General features: G+C 41.3%; 1 protein-coding gene across 4 annotated transcripts in view; it reads right to left on the reverse strand.

The window, feature by feature from the left end:
• The window catches only part of PARD3B (par-3 family cell polarity regulator beta), a 447,999-nt gene that overhangs the window by 329,985 nt on the left and 95,955 nt on the right, over positions 1 to 22,059 (reverse strand). The gene's annotated exons all lie outside the window — the stretch shown is intronic.

Genomic DNA, 22,059 nt, shown 5'->3' on the forward strand with positions numbered 1-22,059 from the left:
TCGCATGATGTGTAGAAGAGACCCTCCCTTTGAACATCCAGCCCAGCACTGGTAGTCGGGGTGCTAAGAGGAGCTGTGTTTCAGTACCAACCACTTCTGAGGCAGCTTGAACTCCTTCATATGCTGCCAATATCTCTTTTTCAGTTGGAGTATAGCGAGCTTCAGATCCCCGATATCCTCGACTCCAAAACCCCAGGGGTCGGCCTCGGGTCTCCCCAGGTGCTTTCTGCCAGAGGCTCCAGGTAGGGCCATTCTCCCCAGCTGCAGTATAGAGCACATTTTTAACATCTTGTCCTGTCCGGACCGGTCCAAGGGCTACTGCGTGAACAATCTCCCGTTTAATTTGTTCAAAGGCTTGTTGTTGCTCAGGGCCCCATTTAAAATCATTCTTCTTTCGGGTCACTTGATAGAGAGGGCTTACAATCAGACTGTAATTTGGAATATGCATTCTCCAAAACCCCACAACACCTAAGAAGGCCTGTGTTTCCTTTTTATTAGTTGGTGGAGACATAGCTGCTATTTTGTTAATTATGTCCATTGGGATCTGATGACGTCCATCTTGCCATTTTATTCCTAAAAACTGGATCTCCCGTGCAGGTCCCTTGACCTTACTTTCTTTTATGGCAAAACTGGCTTTCAGAAGGATTTGGATTATTTTCTTCCCTTTCTCAAAGACTTCTTCTGCCGTGTTGCCCCATACGATGATGTCAATGTATTGCAGGTGTTCCGGAGCTTCACCTTTTTCCAGTGCAGTCTGGATTAGTCCATGGCAAATGGTGGGGCTGTGTTTCCACCCCTGGGGCAATCGATTCCAAGTGTACTGGACACCCCTCCAAGTAAAGGCAAATTGTGGACGACACTCTGCTGCCAGAGGGATTGAGAAAAACGCATTAGCAATGTCAATTGTAGCATACCACTTGGCTGCCTTTGACTCTAGTTCGTATTGAAGTTCTAGCATATCTGGAACGGCAGCACTCAGCGGTGGCGTAACTTCATTCAGGCCGCGATAGTCAACTGTTAGTCTCTGCTCCCCATTAGACTTTCGCACGGGCCATATGGGACTATTAAAGGGTGAGCGAGTTTTGCTGATCACTCCTTGGCTCTCCAGTTGGCGAATCAACTTGCAAATGGGAATCAGAGAGTCTCGGTTGGTGCGATCTTGGCGCCGGTGCACCATCGTGGTAGCAATTGGTACTTGTTGTTCTTCAACCCTCACCAACCCCACAATCGAAGGGTCTTGAGAGAGACCAGGCAGAGCAGACAGCTGTTCCGTGCCCTCCGTCTCCAAGGCAGCTATACCAAAAGCCCATCGATACCCCTTTGGGTCCTTAAAATACCCTCTCCTGAGATAGTCTATGCCAAGGATGCACGGAGCCTCTGGACCAGTCACAATGGGGTGTTTCTGCCATTCATTCCCAGTTAGGCTTACTTCAGCTTCCAGTACAGTTAACTCTTGGGATCCCCCCGTCACACCAGAAATACAAATGGGTTCTGCCCCTTTATAACTTGATGGCATTAGAGTACACTGTGCACCGGTGTCTACTAGAGCCTTATACTCCTGTGAGTCTAACGTGCCAGGCCATCGAATCCACACAGTCCAATAGACCCGGTTATCCCTTTCCTCCACCTGGCTGGAGGCAGGGCCCCTCTAATTCTGGTCAGAGTATCCAGTATTCACTTCTCGTAAAATTGGCTCAGAAGTCCCTTCAAGAGGATCAGAAATAAGATCAGCCCTTCTACTCTGTTTGGAAACCGGAGCGGCATTTTTCCTGGTAGAATCCCCTTTTGTGGTGGTTTTTCCTCGCAGCTCACGTACCCGTGCATTTAGGACTGAGGTAGGTTTTCCATCCCATTTCCTCATGTCCTCTCCATGATCACATAAGTAAAATCACAGGGCACCTCGCGGTGTGTACCTTCTATATTCTCTCTCTTGGGCAGAGGAGTGCTCACTCCTAATAGCTGAGACATTGGTCCTTACAGGTGGGCAACAGGACATCTCCTCTTTGAATTGCTGGAAATCCTCGGACAGCTTCTCCACAGCCAAAATGCAGGCTTGTAGGGAGGAGGAGACATTTTCTTCGTATTGACGGAGTTGGCGAGCCACTTCATCCACTGTCGGTGCCTCTTCGTCTTTCCAGGTCATTATTGCCAGTGAGTTGGCATAGGACGATGGTGCGCTCCGTACAAACTTCCGCCACACGGGTCGTGTGCATTGGACTTCGTCTGGATCTTTGGGTAATTGTGGGTTGTCCGGATCATGATGAATTGTCTCTAGCACAGCTAATTCCCTCAGATATTGGATACCTTTTTCCATGGTTGTCCACTTGCTTGATTGACATATAACATCTTCCTTAAAGGGGTACCTTTCCTTCACACTTGACAGCAGTCGCCTCCAGAGGCTGATGGCTTGTGTCCCTCTTCCAATTGCCCTGTCAATTTCACCTTCCCTGGCAGGCGATCCCAGCTGCTTGGCTTCCCTACCTTCTAATTCCAAGCTATTAGCCCCATTGTCCCAGCATCGGAGGAGCCAGGTGATAATATGCTCACCTATACGGCGGCCAAAATCTTTTCGCATATCCCGTAGCTCACTCAAGGATAGGGACCGGGTTATTACCTCTGGTTCTGCCTCTTCCTCCTGTTCCTGTGATGACCCTGGCTCGCCTTCATCCTTCGCTAAGCGAACTGATTTTTTTGTATATTTCTTTTTCTGTACGGGGGCAACTGATACTGGTGCAGGTTGGTCCGCTGGTTCAGTTGCAGTACCGCTCGCTGGGTCTTGGATAACCGCAGTGTCCGTTGCCAAGGTTTGGGTAGCTGCTGTGCTCATTGCTGAGGCTGGAGGGGCTGCAGTGCCTGTCGCTGAGGTTTGGATAGCCACAGTGTTCACCGCTGGGGCTGGAGGGGCCACAGCGCCCGTTGCTGAGGTTTGAGTGACCGCAGTGCTCATCGTTTTGTTGTTAGGTCCAGAGACCTTCTCTTCCCCTTGAGGGTACTGAGTGGTGTCGAATAGGGCTCGATAGGCATGGGCCAGGCCCTGGCACGTTGCAGTAATTTGTATCTCTCTGGAGCTGCCGGGGTGACAGCATACCTTTTCCAAATATTTTACTAGTTCTTCTGGATTCTGCACTTGTTCAGGGGTGAATTTCCAAAACATTGGAGGTGCCCACTTTTCTAGGTACTTGCCCATACTACCCCACACACCCTGCCACTCATAATTATCCAGCCTTGGGGCAGATCTCTGGGTGATCTTCTTAAATAGTTGTTTAACCTTAAACGAGAGCTGAACCACATTCAGAAGCATGCTAATTCCTAGCAGTAGGGCTAGGACCGTGCTGGTCCCAACATCCCAAGAGTATTCAAATTTTTCAAAATTCTCAAACACCATTGTAATTGGACTGAAGGAGAAAGGAGAGGGGAAGAAAGGTATCCCACCCATAGACTGGTTTTCCAAGGAGGAAAGGTAAATGGTATAATTATGAATAGTTTCCCACAGATGGCTCCCACAGTATAAAGGTGACAATGCTGAGTGCAAGTACCGGATTAATCCCACAGCCGACGACTTTATCATACCATAAACCAGTGCTATACAATACATCAAAGTGAAAACCTTAATCCACCTCCCACGGATGATAAGCAGCAGAAGAGGGACTACAAACAGCAAGCGAGGTGATACATAACAGAACTTTAAAAACCAGAGCAACAACTCTAAGAACACATAAATCAACATAATGACCAGTGACTATTAGACCGATATAATGAATGCTTATAACAAATTCGTTTTAACAAGCTCTGGTCAGGTTTGTCATTATCTCAACCCCTCGTGCCCCACGTTGGGCGCCAAAAAGGACTGTCGTGGTTTAACCCCAGCCAGCAACTAAACACCACACAGCCGCTCACTCACTCCCCCCCCCCACCCAGTGGGATGGGGGAGAAAATCGGGAAAAGAAGCAAAACCCGTGGGTTGAGATAAGAACGGTTTAATAGAACAGAAAAGAAGAAACTAATAATGATAATGATAACACTAATAAAATGACAACAGTAATAATGAAAGGATTGGAATGTACAAATGATGCGCAGTGCAATTGCTCACCACCCGCCGACCGACACCCAGCCAGTCCCCCGAGCGGCGAATCCCTGCCCCCCACTTCCCCGTTTCTGTACTGGATGGGACGTCACATGGTATGGAATACACCGTTGGCCAGTTTGGGTCAGGTGCCCTGGCTGTGTCCTGTGCCAACTTCTTGTGCCCCTCCAGCTTTCTGGCTGGCTGGGCATGAGAAGCTGAAAAATCCTTGACTTTAGTCTAAACACTACTGAGCAACAACTGAAAACATCAGTGTTATCAACATTCTTCGCATACTGAACTCAAAACATAGCACTGTACCAGCTACTAGGAAGTCAGTTAACTCTATCCCAGCTGAAACCAGGACACGAGCACACAAGAAGTTTCAGACTAGGACCATTTATGACTAGGACTGATGGCTTGCCCCAAAACACCTTTCTCCCTCTGCAGTGTAGTTCAATCTACATGACAACTTTATTTTATTTTTATCAGCACATGTGTGGAGTGGTGGAAGAAAGAGTGACAAAGGGATGTCTCACCTCTAAATCAACAGACACACCAGCAGACCGCCAGGTTTGTGCCACGGCAGCAGTTCTGTTAGCCTCTTGACTAGCACTAGTGTTACTGTTTACATCCTAACCTCCACACAGTTAAAAAAAAATTAGTAGTTTTACAGAGCTGTTTTGAAATCTGTAAGAGACTTTAGAACAGATACTTTCTAGTTAACTTTGGAGAAGCAATTGCAATAAACCTATTTTCAGAAAACTATTAGCCCTGAAGATTTTGAATTTTGTACCTTTGCCACATACCTCTAACCACTAGGTTTTCTTTAATATGCCTTATTTTAACTTAATTTTTTTCATTTTGGTCTACAAATTAAAGTACTTTGTATCCAACTCAATATATAGAATTCAATGCACACATACTTACTGTTTGACACCTTCTGTTGCAAATCCACAGATGATAAATGTTGCAAGGCCAGCTGGGGTTTACTTGTGAATTTCTGCAAGATTCAGATTTTATTCCCCCATCTAAACTTAAATATGCAACCCTTATGCTTGTGGAGCCAGCCCTCCAAACCCAGGCTTCTTGCTGGCTATATAGGAAGATATAATCAAAGATGGCCACTGCTTAAACACCTAAGAGGAAGATAGGTAAGCAGTACTAGTGGCATAATTGACCTCCTACCTGTTCATATTTAGAGGCCTAGTGAAAAATTACATGTTATTGAAATAAGGTATATGAATTTATTTTCCCAGCGTCCTGCATCTTCAGAACAAAACCAAACCAATCCTGTAGCATTCCTATAGTAGAATATTTGCTACATTACCCTCTGGAAATAATGTGTTTTCCTTTTTTTTTTTTTTTTTTTTTTTGAAACTATACAAAAGTGCAAGTAGTAAGGTTGCAGAATTAGCCAGTACCTCAGGTTCTCTGCCAATTTTTAGCCTGGTTTGGTTTTCCATCATTGAATTTCACTCAACCTTTTAATTGAAGACAATTTTTGTGTACTTTATGATACCAACACTCGACACCCAGAAGAGGGCACAAGTGACCCTAGGGAAGCCACAGGTCAGGCTACCAAGAAACATTTAAAACCGCCCACTCAACTTTTAATTGGTCAAATTCACAACCATAACCTCAAATGAATTTTTAATTCTTTCATATCTGATTCTTAGAAAGCTTTGAGAGAGGCAATTTAAAAGGCTGCATGGTATGCATCAATGGCAACACCACCAGAGGGAAAAAAACATAATTATTAAATGACCTCTATGTCTAAAATCTTAACATCTAATTCCAAATTTTCAGCCAAATTCAAGCCTTAAGTAATACAAAACATGCATATATACAAGTTTACATGGCCTACGAGAACTCAGAGTATAACCAGAGCAGGGAGGGGGAAAAAAAAAAAAAAAAAAAAAAAGCCTGATGGAACCCTGTAACCCTGTGACATGAAAGTTACAGGAAATACTTAGTACCTGGCTAAATCCCCATACAAGATAATGCCTGTTACTTCACACCACTTAACTGCCCTTTTAAAGCATGTTAGAAGTACACTCTTCAGCAAAAATACCTTTTTATCTTGACACTACCTGCTACACTATGGAAATGTTGTATTAACAGCTCACAACTATGCCATAAAAGCCTGGGTTATGATTAAACTTCTTGTACTGTACCCTGGAGCAGTTTTTGCAGTTTTGTTGCTTTTAAGGTACACAGCTAAAGAAAACAAAACATCTAACTGAACAGGTATGTTAAAAAATGCCTTTTCTTAAATGACCAATAGCTACAATTGCAAGAAGTTATAGACCAGATAATTGTACAGTCCCACTGTCACTGAGAATTTCACAATTGATCAGGATACAAAGCATGACCAGCTATAACACCTTGTTTGAGCATTTGCAGCTCAATTAAAACAGATTTTTGTAAAACATTTTCCTATTATCTTTTCACCTGCCCTATTGCAATAGAGTAACTTTAGCCCATGGGGCTGAGACAAGGGGCAGATCACAGACAATATGGTAATGCTGGAACAAGCACTTAGGAACAGGTAAGATTAAGACTTGAATTTACCATTCTTTACTTACTTTCTCCTTCTATCCCTTTAATCTACCTCACTCTCTCCATACTTGCCTGGTACTTTTCACTTGTTAAGAAACTGTTATGAGCTCTTTATCCTTTTTTCAAATTTCAGAAGAGGTACTGATATTAAACTCAGTTGCAAACAGGTGCTGAATTGCAGTCTAGGTAATTTATTTTCATTCCTAATCTGCAAGTTCAAGTAACTGCAGCAAATATTTAAATATTTCAAAGTATTTAAATCTGAAACTTCATAAAACCAAAAATTTCTATATAAGTCCAACTAGGCACAGACTACGGCCCAGGTCCTGCAGTATTTGGCCTATTCATTTACATTTGGGGAATTGTCCTAACCTCTACATCAAAAACTGTTGGGAATTACATCTTGGCAGAGTGCTGCCAACACCACCCTAGCAAAAAAAGATCAGTGTAATTCACAGCAACAGTGTAGTACAGCCTAGTCCATTCCCATACAAAGTGTATCTCACACCTGCCAGCATACCTGAAGAGAAGTAAAAGCACATTTGCAGGTGACTTTCTGGAGATGAGACTAGACCCTCGCTGCTTGCCCAGGAAGCAAAGCAGAGCTGCTTGTTAGTGTTGCTCACCAATGCCGGAAGAGGGCACGTATAGCGCTCACCGATGCCATAAGAGGGCACGTATAGCATCCGAGTGCCACAAATGCTCATCCAAGCGCACGCACTCTTGACTTGCGACATGAGTTTGAAGCCCATTGAGGGCAGAAAGGACTAATGGCACCACCAGGGTCCCAAACAGTTTTAACCTTATCTCAGGGCCAACTCAAAAATAAATTTCTCTATATTCACCTTAAGAGCAACTACTTACCCATCCTTACCCATCACTGACAGCACCCACTGTCTTCCCTCACATTTCTTCAGCACCTCAAGTCACAGTGATATTAAATAGATGCCACTGATGACGGATGGGAAAAAGAAAGCAAGAAGACTACATGTGTATCTGAAACCATAACTCAGCATAATCCCTGGCCATTATGCGTGAGATTAAAAGAACGAAATCATCCCAGTTCAGGCAAGTTTGGAGGCTAATAAATGCCTGGTACTCTAGAAGTTAAAGATGTAACGTGGGTTCAGCGGGGTATGAACACTGCGCCATGCTGTCTTTTTTGCAGAACTCACACTTAAGGTACAGAACAATGATTTTATCCTTTGGTATCTAGTAACAGCTGAATTCTGAGGCAGCAAACAGATCATTCATATAAGAAAAACATCCCAGAAGAAAAATTACTAAGTATTAGCTTCTTCCTCATGGGGGCACTGAGGATAGGTCTGCACTGCAAAGGATGATGGGGTGTGGCAGAAGCAAGTACATTCATCCTCCTCTAGCCCAGCCAGCTCAGGTAATGGTCACAAGGGACCAGGAATGGCTGGGACCAACACCCTGCCCTGGCCAAACAAGGACCCTGAGCCTCCACGCAAAGTGTGCCAGGTCCCTGCTGCTGCACGTTCACCAAATTTATTTCCCAAATTAGCAAGCCTAAAGGAAGCTCATGTATAACTGTGTTGTTTCATGTTGAGAGGCATGACAAGGTAAGTAAGAAAGTAAGTAAATAAATAAAAAAACCTGCTATCAGTGAGCTTGCCCCAAATGGTCTCTTACCTTTTGCTATAGCTGGAGGTATTCCCTTTATTCCCTGCTCCTCACTTCCACACCAGCAGCAAATACTGCAGCTGGCCCAGTGCAGCAAGAAGAATGACACAAAAACACTCAGCAAGGAAGTGCTTATTTAATACACAAGGCTTCCCTGACTACTAAACATCCCATTTTCCCCCATTTATTTATTTTCTATGTCTAGGATTATAGTGTCAGGGGTGACCTGCATAGATTAATCGTTTTGCCTTCAACATAAATGCCATAAAATTCTTACGCACTTCCAGCAAAAGAATTTAGAATTTATTTTCCTGAAGAAAGGCAACCTGACAGTTCTCTTAAAAAATGCACTAATACAAAATTAATGACAAAGAAATTGTTTATCTTGTCTGGTTTGCAAACATTTATTTATATAAAATAAAGTATTAGCTAAATAATGACTGCCATAAAGTATTTTTCATTGAAAGCACATGTATACAAACTGACAGACAAAATGGCAGCCAAAACAAATATTTAGCATTAAAGGTGAAACATTAGCTGACAAAAAAAGCAAGGAAATTCTAAGTTGAGGCTTTCTATCTTCACTTTTCGTGTTACATCTAAACTTCAAACAAAAAGTGATGTTGCACCACTCTCCATTACAGTAAGCATGCAAAATAAGTAAAGCAAAACAGAACTGTGAGCAGAGTGCCAGCAATACCTTTTGATTTCTCTGCTTTTGTCAGTTTGCATCCAAATAGCAGCATAACTTTGATATTAATTGACTACATTTGTGCTTTCCAGTCTCCCCGTACCATGGGACAGCTTCACTGAGTTTCCTTAGGAGTGAAGAAAAAAGTCCTGTCTCTTGAGAAGCAATTAAGACAACTGAAAATAACAGTGTTCCACAGAAGGGTAAAGATAGCAGTATCAGATAAATACAGAAAAAGCCAAACATAACTGGTTTTAAATTAGATTTGAATACTCCAAAAACATAATTAAAAACTTGATGCATTTTTCAGAAAATAAGCTAAGTAATCTCTTTGTTCTGTAGAAAGCAAAATTCTTAACCTTTTTTTACCTGCTTGGAGCAACTGAGCAGATAGAGAAGCAAATATAAAGTGCCAATCATCCAACATATAACCTGAAAAAATTAACTTAAGAATAATTCCACTTCACAAATCTGGAATACAGAAATATTTCCCAAACATATTCAGATACTAAAAATCCTTTAAACGGACAACCCTATCAAAAGTTATATCCACAAATATAGCTGTTATTTAAGTTAAATAACTTCTTCCAGTGCCTAATACAGAGACATTTAGAATACTCATTTAAAAATAACAACCCAGAGAAAATGCTATACATTTCCCCACCCCTCTCCCCACAAGAAGGAACATTACTGCTTCTAAGAATAGTGCCCCCAAAAGTGAAATCATCTTGGCCAACAGCAATCAGACATGGATTAAATTCACGTTGGGGTTTAGACTGATGATAAACAGCATGCCAGAAACAATGCACATTGGAAAATACCCTCAAGCACAAGCACTTTGTTTTGTCTGCCATGGGTTCCTGTACAGTAGTTCTTTAACAAGTCCTACATAATCATTCTCGATTCCAAGAAAAGAATGAGGAAGAGGCAAAGATCCATATAGGACTCAGACGCCACGAAGGACCCAAGGCGCATCTTTCTATCCTTGAAAACTCCAAGGCTTTCCTCTGTGCTTGTGCCATATGTCAGATGCCGACACCTTAACAGGTATTTCCGTGCCCCCAAAGTAGTAGCTTTCTGCTTTACTTCCTACTGCTGAAGTCAGTGACAGACCGTATTATATCACTTACACTATCCAGTTTCAGGAGTCAAAATACCAACATGAACAATTCACAAACAACTACTACCTTGTGAATGTAATTGCACTTCAGTTGCTCCTGAGAACACAGTGGGCACCTGCAAACGTTGGATAAGCTGATTTTCAACACTTCTTACTGTACCCACTGCAATGAGCTAAAAAGTCTTATAAAACATATTGGCCTAATGGATAATACTGGTTATTTATAAAAAATGGAACCTTTATTGTAGAAATCCTTCAAGTTACCTATATACTCTTTGAAAAGCTTTATTACAATTTATCAAGAAAAAAACATTGGCCAAAGCATCAGTTATTTTCAGTTTTAGATAGAGACTAAGAACACAGCTGAGACGCACCTGAAAAATCACACAAAACATCCAAGATGTTTAAATTGTCAAATAAAAAAGCAACACTGGTACTCTAACAGCCTTCTGTCAGTTAAAAAATGTTGAAAAACACACTCAACAGTGTAATGCAGATGAATCACTTCAATATCTAAGGAAGTTTTACTTACATATTCTGAGCAAGCATAATTCCACTTCTCAATCACTTAACATTCTCCCAATCCGTACTGCTTAGGTAAAGCTACACATTTCTGTTTTGTCACAGGTTACTGATTTCAAGGGTTTCAGGAAATTGTTCTTTTAGAACTCACTGGAGATCTGAGAAATTAGGAAGATTTTAAAAAAAAAAAAAATCTTGCAACAGCTGTTTCTATAGAAACAAATGCTGAACCTGCAATGAGATGCATTTTTTTCGCTTAGTGGACTGTAAGAATTCTGGAAAAAAAAAAAAAAAAAAAGTAGTTAACAGGGTCCTAAAAATCATCACTTCTCAAAACAGAAACCAAAATCCAAAGTTTATTTTGTTTTCCACCAAAACTTAAAAAACTCAACAAGTACACCTTTAGATATAAAGCCCAAAACTTTTCATAACAACAGCAGTTTACATACTAAATACAAGCAGCACGTTTGGCCTCAGATTTTAAAGTAGAAACTAGCAACGCAAGCCAAATAAAATAATGAAAGCCCAGTTTGTGGGATTTATCCTACAGCATTGAGAATGATTTCTCTGCCCTTTACTGCCAATAACGACTAGATGCACCTAATGCTTCATGAGCCTCTTGGAAGACCACACAAGAACATAAATCACAAACTGTCTTCCCCAAATCCCTCTTCCCCCACTCCCCCTTTCCACCCTTAAGTGTAGAGCGAGGCGAGCGGGGAGGAGAGGACCGACGGCAGCCGAGCCTCCCACACGCGCCAGTTGAGACCTTGCATCTGTGCAGCCTGGCGAGAACCAGCGCTCAGCCAACAGCCCAGTAGCAGCAAGAGAGCTCATTAAACAACCTGCCAGCACCGGCCCTGTAAGCTGGAATCGCAACAAACCATTTGAGGCAGCCCATAAAGAATTAACACAATCCATCGTTTGTTTGGTTTGGTTTTTTTTAACTTACAGCTTTTAGGAATTGGATTTTTAGAACCTAAATAGCTAAATAAAGCCTAATCACCACACTAGCTCCCACAAAATACAGTATCTCACAGTATCTCTTCACCCCAGGAAGGACAACATCTCAACTTTATTTTACATCATAAATTTGCATGCCAGTGTAAGCTTCAGTGAGAAAGGAGCTAGCAGCATGAGAACCTGATTAATAGAGCCAGCAGCAAATCTGCAGAAAAGTTACCCCATGCTCAGAGTTTCATTTTAGCACATGAATAGGGTCAGGCAGAATTATTTAAAAGCAAACATGCAAAGAAAATGTTGGTTTAGAAGCCACCCAGAGAACAAAAACTGTGACAGACCTATGACAAGCAAGGTATACCCATGTCCTGGTTTCAGCTGGGATAGAGTTAACTGTCTTCCTAGTAGCTGGTACAGTGCTATGTTTTGAGTTCAGTATGTGAAGAATGTTGATAACACTGATGTCTTCAGTTGTTGCTCAGTAGTGTTTAGACTAAAGTCAAGGATTTTTCAGCTTCTCATGCCCAGCCAGCCAGAAAGCTGGAGGGGCAAAAGAAGTTGGCACAGGACACAGCCAGGGCACCTGACCCAAACTGGCCAACGGTGTATTCCATACCATGTGACGTCACATCTAGTATAGGAACGGGGAAGTGGGGGCAGGGAATCGCCGCTCGGGGGGACTGGCTGGGTGTCGGTCAGCGGGTGGTGAGCAATTGCACTGCGCATCATTTGTACATTCCAATCCTTTCATTATTACTGTTGTCATTTTATTAGTGTTATCATTATCATTATTAGTTTCTTCTTTTCTGTTCTATTAAACCGTTCTTATCTCAACCCACGGGTTTTGCTTCTTTTCCCGATTTTCTCCCCCATCCCACTGGGTGGGGGGGGGAGTGAGTGAGCGGCTGCGTGGTGTTTAGTTGCTGGCTGGGGTTAAACCACGACAACCCAGTATTTCAAGTATGGAGTATTTTATTAGTTCTTTGCACAGGATAAAAATCTGCTCCAAAACAAAGACTAATCGTACCAACTCAAGAAAAATCTATCAGAGACACACAAAATATGCATTAGATCAATCACCAAAACTATCTTTTTAATAATGAAAATAATTGTTCAGCAAATAAAAATATATTAAGTATTTTAGCTTTAAGTAAGCCATTAAACCACAAGACCAAAATTTGTGATAGGGGATGATACATGACCATCCCAAAAAAATTTACAATATCTGGGTGGGAAAACTGTGAGTTAATGGAGAAATTGAATTTTCACTATTTAAAAGGGGACACAAACATTCTGCTACGACATCTGTTCATAGGTTCTCCTGCAGCAAAAAAACAGAAAACCACCAGAATTTTAGCTGTCAAAACAAATCCTCAAGATTAAAGGAGGAAGAAGTAAGTGCTGAACAATTACACACTTCCAGCACCACAAGTCTAGCATTTAGTCAGAAAAAAAAGTATGCAAGAAGCACGGATGCAGTCTTAACACTCAGCCAAATGCTATAAGGATACTAAATTGGAAATGCACTCAGATACGCACCCAGTTTTACAACAATTTACTGAGATCTGTGAAAAAACCTGGAGTCAGACTCATGAGTCACTTGTCACTGCCAGGGCACCTAAACACGTGCTCAGCTTCAGGCATATGAACAAAATCCCTTTGGTCCAGAGACAGCTCACGACGTTGAATGCTCAATTACATGGCTTTCTGGACGGGGTCAGTACAAGTTTCTTCTTCTGACTTCTAACACTAAAACCAACATGACAATGTTGAAGAGTGATTACAGCACTGCCAAGAGACACTTCCACTGCAAGATGGTACAGCATGGTACAGAACTCCTTTAAAAAATGTTCAGGACATTGCTACATTTAAAAGACGGCTTTACTTATCTAAACTCAAAAGCCACACTAAAAGCAATTATTACTTATTTACAGAATTTAACATTTAGATTTCTAACAGTCCTTCTCAGTTTCATTTTTACTTTCTGTATTGTAACCACCCCTTTAAATAAAGTGTTTGGGAAATTACAATTGTTATGAGTCAATTGTTCTTGAAGGTAGATTTTAAAAAAACAAAAATCACTTTTAATAATGTAATGACCTTCCTGAACAATCTATAACTAAGTTTTAACTAGTTGCTTTAAGTGGAGAAAACGGGAAAAAGACACTTGTGAAAATGCCACAGCATCATAAGTGAACTGGGACATAAGCTGCTTGACTACCATTTAATGTACTAGTAAATACTGAACCAGTATGCAGACCACAAATGCATCTCACTCTTCTTCAAGCTTTTGACATTGCAAAAACCAACACTATCTCACTGTCTTTGAGATGGTTACCAGAGACCAATTTGAGATGAACCCCACTGACTCCAGCTTTCCACAAATTTTTAAATTTCAAGACGTGGTAGTCATGTCACATGAGCTGACCTGACTTCCAAAGAAGACAGGGACACACCACTGAGTAGCTACTAGTACCACTGAAGAGTTCAGAGATGAGAGAATCTAAATACAAACAAGCAACAGTTTTGGAATCTTGAGCCTATATTCCAGCCTACAACAAAAGCAGAAAACAGAAGCAGAATCTAAATTTTCAAAATCCCCTTGAATCCTTCTTTTGACGTGTTACAAATAATATTTTAAAAAGGAAACCGTCACAAATGTAACTGAAGTGAATACTAGATACCGGAAATACCAATTTCCAAAGTTTTCTAGTAAGGATGTGATGCCAAAACAACATGTAGGAACTGCAGTAGGCATCTGAGGAATACAGCACTGAGTCGCATCAATATCAGGAGCTCCGTGTGGGCATATGACCAACCAGACCATCTTGAAATGTATTTTTCTTTCCATAAGAAAGGAAACAGTCATTGAAGAAACAGACTCTTCTACCAGGGTATATATTTTAGAAATAAAATATTTTCTGTTCATATGAATGACAAACTCCTTTGCGTGCATAGACATTGTTTCATACTTTTGCTACGGAACTGAAAATTCAATACTGTCATGTTGTTAATCCCCAGCAATACCTACAACCAGCAGTTACTACTGCATGTGTAAACAGGTGCGAGACAGTGCATATTTTTCCATATTTTATGAGATATATTCCATGATATTAAGGCAGGTGGGTAAATCAAACTCTTCTCCTCCCTCACAAATTGAATTTGATACCAGACGGCTGGGACAAATTAGGTTGTGATCTGATCCAATATGTTGCATATTAAAAAAAAGAAAATCCCCAACAGTACTTCATTTTTTGTATAACTGAACTCTACCAAGCAGACAGGGAAGAATGCTTTTCTCTTTAACTGATCAAATTAAACAAGCAAATTCAGTCTGAAAATAATACCCTGAAAAGTGTAGCAGCTATTCCTTTTTGCTCTACCACACAACTCATTTTTTTGCCTATAAAAAGAGGGAAATTCACAGTTAAGAAGCTCTGCTTCTTGACCTTGAACACAGAAAGACTAGTCATTAGAAAGAAAGCTCATATAATTTGAAACCATTTTACATTCACAAAGGTCTGAAGCATTGGAGTTAACCATCATTTTTTTTCCATCTGCCACATAACCATCAATTTAGAAAATCTCATCCAGGTTCTAGGGCTAGTTCTGCAGCTTGTGACCTGCCACTTCTTCCCCCTACCCCTCCTCTTCACTGTGGCATTTTAAGAGCAATGTTTTAGTCTACATCACCTGTTTGGGTTATTCATTTGCTGGTGATACCAGGGGTAAAGCAAAATGGACTCCATGCAGCAGACAATGAGCTACTTTCAGAAATCATACTTGGCGATTCCTATGAAGCGTCCAGCTTTGCAAGCAGTGGAGCAAGCCTTCCAGCACACAGAACACTGACGGCAGGTAGCTGGCACCAGCACTGCTCTTGCAGGTGGGGAGCAGGCAAGCCACTGGATGAAGGCAGTGCCAGAAGTTTCTTAGTTGCAACAAGTTCAGGACTTGAACCGAGAAAGCAAGCGCTTGACAAGATGGGGTTTGCTTTAAAGATGCAATTTTGTCTTTCAGCAACATCTTTATTTCCAAGTGCCTGCTCCAAAAGGCTGCCAAATAGGCAGGATGACGCTGAGCCCCACAGCCCAGCATTCCCCAGGAAGCTCCAGCGGTGCGGCAGCAGCTCACCCTGCCCAGAGGCACAGCTCAGCCCCTGTAACCCTCTCGGCAAAGGAGCACTGACACCCAACCTCTTACAAGGCTTGAGCCATGGAGACCTCCTCAAGACATACCTTGAGCAATCACGGGGCCTGCACCGAAACAGATACAGCATAATGATCATTTCTGAAATGGGGGAAACTTGACGTAAGTACTTTCTTCCTTACGTAACTGCGATACAGCATTCTGCTCCCTCATTCATAGGAGTTGCCTTCCAGCCATTCACTCGAATATCAGACAAAAACGCATATTCTACTGCTACTTATTTACATCTCTTCTCAAGTTAAGTTACAGAAAAGGACTAATTCTTCATCAGGTCAAATTACCCAGAGATCAAGATTTTAATAATAGATGTAGATAACCTTATTATCAAAAATAGAATTACAAAAAGTGTTTGTTTTCACGTCTAATAATACTGCAATATTTAACACAGTGTTGTAATTGGCTCAACATAAGGCAGCTTAAGAAACTAAGATTCATATCTGCCTTAGGGAAAAAATTGTGTATTTCAAAAAACAATTAAAACAATTTATGCCAGCCCATCTGACCGCCATCTCCAACACCACAAAGTCACAAGTTGCTGTGAAATTTGGCAGAAAAATAACTGAGCTCAAAAATCTGCTGTATTTGCTGTTTTCATTATAGAGACCTTTCACACTGCCTATGCAACATCTATGTTTACAGAACCTGGGTGCTCATACTATTAAACATCAGTACGATCTGTGTTTATATCATCTCCATACTAATCAGATCAATTACTTCTGATGTATTGCCCTGTCACACCACCATAATACTAATCAAACAAATGGAGCTGCAGGGAGATGAAGCTGATATATAGGTATTTAATACTGCTTTTTTCTTTTTTCCTTTTTTTTTTAAATGCTCATGGGCACCACTGCCACAGGAAATAACAGAACTGCCAGCAAATCACAAGCACTACACAAGTAGCGCTGCATAGTTTTATTAGGGGCCATCAAATAAGAATATAATCCAGGATAGTATGACAAAAACAACCTTGAATGAGAAATGAGGCTAGTGGTCTCGCTTCAATTCTAAGAGGCAATTAGAGCATACTATTTGAGAACACCCCAAGAGAGCCTTAGGGTAACAGCAGGACACTGAGTAACAGCCATTTGCCTGGTCAATCCTTACAGAACCTTCTCAAAAGACATACAGAGATAACCTTGCAATTAAAAATGTCTTTGTAAACATTATAGCTCTGCAAATTTTTATTACAGTAAGACTCTTTCACAGTTAATCACTGTCTACTGTAGTATTCCTGTACAAAGAAATTTAAGTAGTCATTATCTTTTGAATTCTCTTTCATCTCTAGAAGCAACTAACATTATTTCTAGAGCTCTATTAATCTCATTTACAGCTAGTAAACCAAGATACAAACTGTATCCATCACTGAGGCATACTTTATATATCACAGAGCTGTTAAAAGCATTCCAGTTCATTTATAGGTCTATTATTTAATGAAGCCATACTCCATCTTAATATGTAGTGCCAAAAAGTAGCCTAGGAAAATTTCTTTTCATTGTCCCAAAATGGACAGGCAAAGATAGCAGAAAATGTAAATGTAAAATTGTTTTTTAATGCTCTCTGATCTAGCTTTGATTTTTTTCTTCTATGCCTAGAAATATCAATTAACAAAATTTTTTTAATAGATTATTCTTCTCAAAGAATTTTTTTTTCTTTCAAACAAAAAGAGTTCTTTGTAATAAAATCAACATTCGTACAGCATTTTCCAGACTTTGACATCCATACTTCTTTGAGACACCATGAATGAGAAAGGGGTGAATTCTGACCACTGGTACTCTCAAAACGGTCCAACAGTACAAGTCACAGAGGACTAACCATCTACCAGCCCATAAAGGCATGGAAACAGGTTATTCCATGCTTAAGTTAAACAACTTTCATAAAGATAACACCTAGGTAGATAGATGTTTTTCTTATGGAGTTACCATCAGAGCTACTATGCATGCAGATTAGTCTCTTCAAGCAGAGAGCCTTTTTGACCAAGAGGGCTGGGACAGGTTGCTCTGTACTGATGGCACACATTTCAGTCCTCTCTGATCTGACAACCAGTACGTCTACCATTTGACCAGAACTGACAGCAAACCCCATCACATAAGAAGGTAATTTAGGAAAGAGCTATGGTGACCATATAGAAAAGAGCAGAAGGGAGTTGCTGGCTGGCACAACGTGTCTGGTCAGCAGCTCATGCAAGTCCTGGGAAAGCAGGGAACAAACCGTATGGTGAACGAGTTGTTTTGGTGGGCCAGATTCCACTTGGTTAATTTATTGCCAAGTGAGTACAGCAGGTGTTCTGTGTATGTTATAAAAGCTGCTGCTTTAAATGAAAATGTAGCAAGAGGGAAAAAGGAAGGATATTCTAGAATATTGCTTAAAAAACCCTACCATACCATCTATGGACGGAGCCATAAATATGTAACATGTTTGTTGTACTGAATACAAAGCAAAAATAAAACTTGCAGAAATCAGTTTGGTTTAACTACTAAGTTAAATATAATATGATAATAAAAATCCAGAAGCTATAAAAACTAACCTTGATTTCTTATAATGCATCAACAGAAACTTTTAATTTAAAAAAAACAGACTGTGTTCTTAATTTTATACATAAATGCTTCCAAATTGCTGGAGCAGTGAACAAACTATAGCCAGCCACTATTCATTTGGGCCAGAGGAGTAAAAAACACTCCTGAATATTCCCTGATGTCAAAAGAGCAGTAATGTAGAGAAACTGTTGAGATGAAGGCAATATGTATGTCTGAATTCATAAATCCTTTCAGTAAAGAGTTGATGAAACCCAGTTGCGCACCATCAAATATCTGTTTCATAAAATGAGAAGGGTCACAGGTCTGCTGTGAACTCCAGAGTCCAGCCTCACACATCTGATTCTCAGGTAAACAACTGGACATGCTGCAAAAAAGCCTGCAGAGGAGGGAGGAATGATGAAAATGCTGCACTGCCAGGGTAGCTGCATGCTTCACACAAAGAATTAGAAATAAACAAATATACATGCAGGAAAATTCTGCTACTCTGGACTGTATTTGAGCAGTGTGTTTCCGCTTCTTCCCTCCCCTTTAATACCCATCACTTGAGCATAATGAAACATTTGCTGCTCAAGAGCTGATCTACTCCTGCTGTTTATTCCTCACCTCAGCCTACCACAGCATCATAATTAGGGCCATGGAGATGATTAGGTTCACAGTCATTAGGACTAGAACTGGGTACAACCTGACATTTTCCATTAGGCTGGGAGGAGACACGAGGAGGGTTTTCACACATGAGTCGTCTTAGTTTTGCCTTGCCACGTACAAAGCCTTCCTCTGTCCACCACACTTCATTTTGAATCTTGCCTCAGTTACACTCCAAAGCATGGATTAAGTCAAATTTGTTTTAAGATCATTAAACAGGGCCTGAAGTTTCAGGTTCACAGGGAAATCAAGCAAGTTTCTTCTAGCTCCATTGTGCAAGTTGAACGCTGCTCTAATTACGCTGTCAAACTGAGGATTGTGAACTCTTAATAAACAGAGACCTGTTTTCATGCAAATTTTACTAGTAATAAAAAGATAGTAAGAAAAATATGTCAGCAGAATTGTTCCTGTAAGCAAAATGTTTTTCAAATGCTTTCATGAGTTGTCAGCAGCTCTAAGCAGAAACAGTTACCAGGGTAAAGTCTTGCAGCAGCAGCTGAAAGTTTTCAGTCAAATGTTCTACTTAAGACCAATACAGCTGAAAGCAAGAGGTAACAGCTAGAAACACAGCCACAACTGTCTGCATGCCAAGATTTATACAGAAGCAACATTTATGCATGAATGGCTTTATTCCCATTAAACTGTATGAACTGCGGGTGGGGGCGAGAGCATTTACAAAAACAATCCAGCAAGCATGTGTGCCTTCCTCTGCACAGATCACTTACACTGCCACTTTCAAGTTCTGCAGGACACGGCAAAGGGCAACATATTTCCAAAGCCAGTTCTCAACCTACTCACAAAGCATTACAACTAAGGACTGGAACTACAGTGCGCTCTTAGAAGACAAGGGCAAGACTGCCACAGAAAAGTCTCAATGAAAGTCTTCCAAATAACTCTCCCACCATCACCACCACAAAAGGTAAGATGAGGATGGCATAGCATCCAAAGAATAGGTAAAATACAATTGAAATAATTAGGGTCTTTATTTTTTACTTTCTAATGTAGTCTGTGAGGTCTAGAACAGACAGAGTATTGCAGAAGCTGATGCAATAATAATCTAATGACAACTTTGTTTTTACCCAGAATTAATAACAAGTTATCCTAATTTAACACAGAACTTTTCAAAAAATTAAGCTACAGATCACCAAGTGAGACCCAGTGAGCCTGCAAGTCTCAGGGCTCCAGGCTGCTCTATAAAATGGCAGCAAAGAAAGCATTTACCTACTGCACAGGGGTGCTGTGACAATTAATGTTTGTAAAGTGCACTGAAGCTGAAAATTACTAGATACCATGCTAAATATTAATTACCACAACTACAACACAGAACTGGAATTGTCATAGTGCTCTCATTGTAAACTCCACTCATTGAACAAGCTGAAAAAAGTTCTCAGCACCAAGCTGAGGTGAGCACCTTCTATACAGACATATGAACACATATGCTTAACATGCTGCGCGTGGCACCTTACCAACCGTACTGTTAGGTATCATTCCGAGCACACTTACACACGTACATGTGCACAGCACACTAGATTCATTTCTGGCTGTAGTCATGAAGATAGCTTATGCATACAAGCCATCTGGCTACAGTTTCTCATCTGTATGTTGCTTCAAGCCACTATATAGTTTTGAAGAGTGTGAAGGCAGTTTTCAAGCATGCCAGTAGTTACACACCCCAACAGCTAGTGCAGCAGCCAGAACTCACTAACGGTTCATGATCCCCTCCACACAGATGTTTTGGGAAAGAAGCTAACTTTCATAGGCACCATAGTTCTAAACCCAGCAGAAACTGCCTCTTGTCATAGTTTTACAGCTTCATCATCTTTTTCCTTTGTGACATATATCTCTTTAAAAGGGACTAAAGCAAATACAACAACTCAAACAATGAAGGAAATGGCATCTTTGGAGCAGATAATAAATCACAGAAAATCATCAAGAGATACAATCCATGTGGAAATACAGATTCTATTAAAGTAGCAGTATTTTGCAGTGTCATCTCTTTAGAGTATTTTAAACAAAATGAGTTCAAGAGGAAGATGAGGAACACCCCCATTCTGGGCTGGTAGTTACCACATGTGCTGCATGGGGAATGTAGATGATGATACTCAACAAATCTGAAAATTCTAATCAATACCACAGCCATCTCATTATGTCTTCCTCACTGAAGGAAATGGTACAACCTGTTTGCTCTCAGCCAACCACAGGCATATGTATAATTGTGGTGGGTTGACCCTGACTGGATGCCAGATGCCCACCAAAGCCGCTCTATCACTCCCCTCCTCAGCTGGACAGGGGAAAGAAAATATAACAAAAGGCTCACGGGTTAAGATAAGGACAGGGAGAGATCATTCAGCAATTACCATCATGGGCAAAACAGATTTGACTTAGGGAAATTAATTGAATTTATTACCAATCAAATCAGAGTAAGACAACGAGAAATATAACCAAATCTTAAAACACCTTCCCCCCAACCCTCCTTTCTTCCCAGGCTTAACTTTACTCCCATTTTTCTCTACTCCTCCCCTGCAGGAGCACACGGGGACAGGGAATGGGGATTGGGGTCAGTTCATCACACGTTGTCTCTGCCGCTCCTTCCTCCTCAAGGGAGGACTCATCACACTCTTCCCCTGCTTCAGCATAGGGTCCTTCCACAAGAGACAGTCCTCCACAAACTTCTCCAACATGAGTCCTTCTCACAGGCTGCAGTTCTTCACAAACTGCTCCAGCATGGGTCCCTTCCACAGGGTACAGTCCTTCAGTCACACACTGCTCCAGCGTGGGTCCCCCATGAGGTCACAAGTCCTGCCAGCAAACCTGCTCCAGCATGGGCTGCTCTCTCCACAGGTCCACAGATCCTGCCAGAAGCCTGCTCCAGCATGGGCTTCCCATGGGGTCACATGCCTCCTTCGGGCATCCACCTGCTCCGGTGTGGGGTCCTCCACAGGCTGCAGGTGGATATCTGCTCCACCATGGACCTCCATGGGCTGCAGGGGAATTTGTGCCCCGGTGCCTGGAGCACCTCCTCCCCCTCCTTCTTCACTGACTGTGCTGGTTTTGGCTAGCATAGAGTTAATTTTCTTCATAGTAGCTAGTATGGGGCTATGTTTTA

This window comes from Harpia harpyja, chromosome 7, assembly GCF_026419915.1.
Source record: "Harpia harpyja isolate bHarHar1 chromosome 7, bHarHar1 primary haplotype, whole genome shotgun sequence".
Lineage (NCBI taxonomy): Eukaryota > Metazoa > Chordata > Aves > Accipitriformes > Accipitridae > Harpia > Harpia harpyja.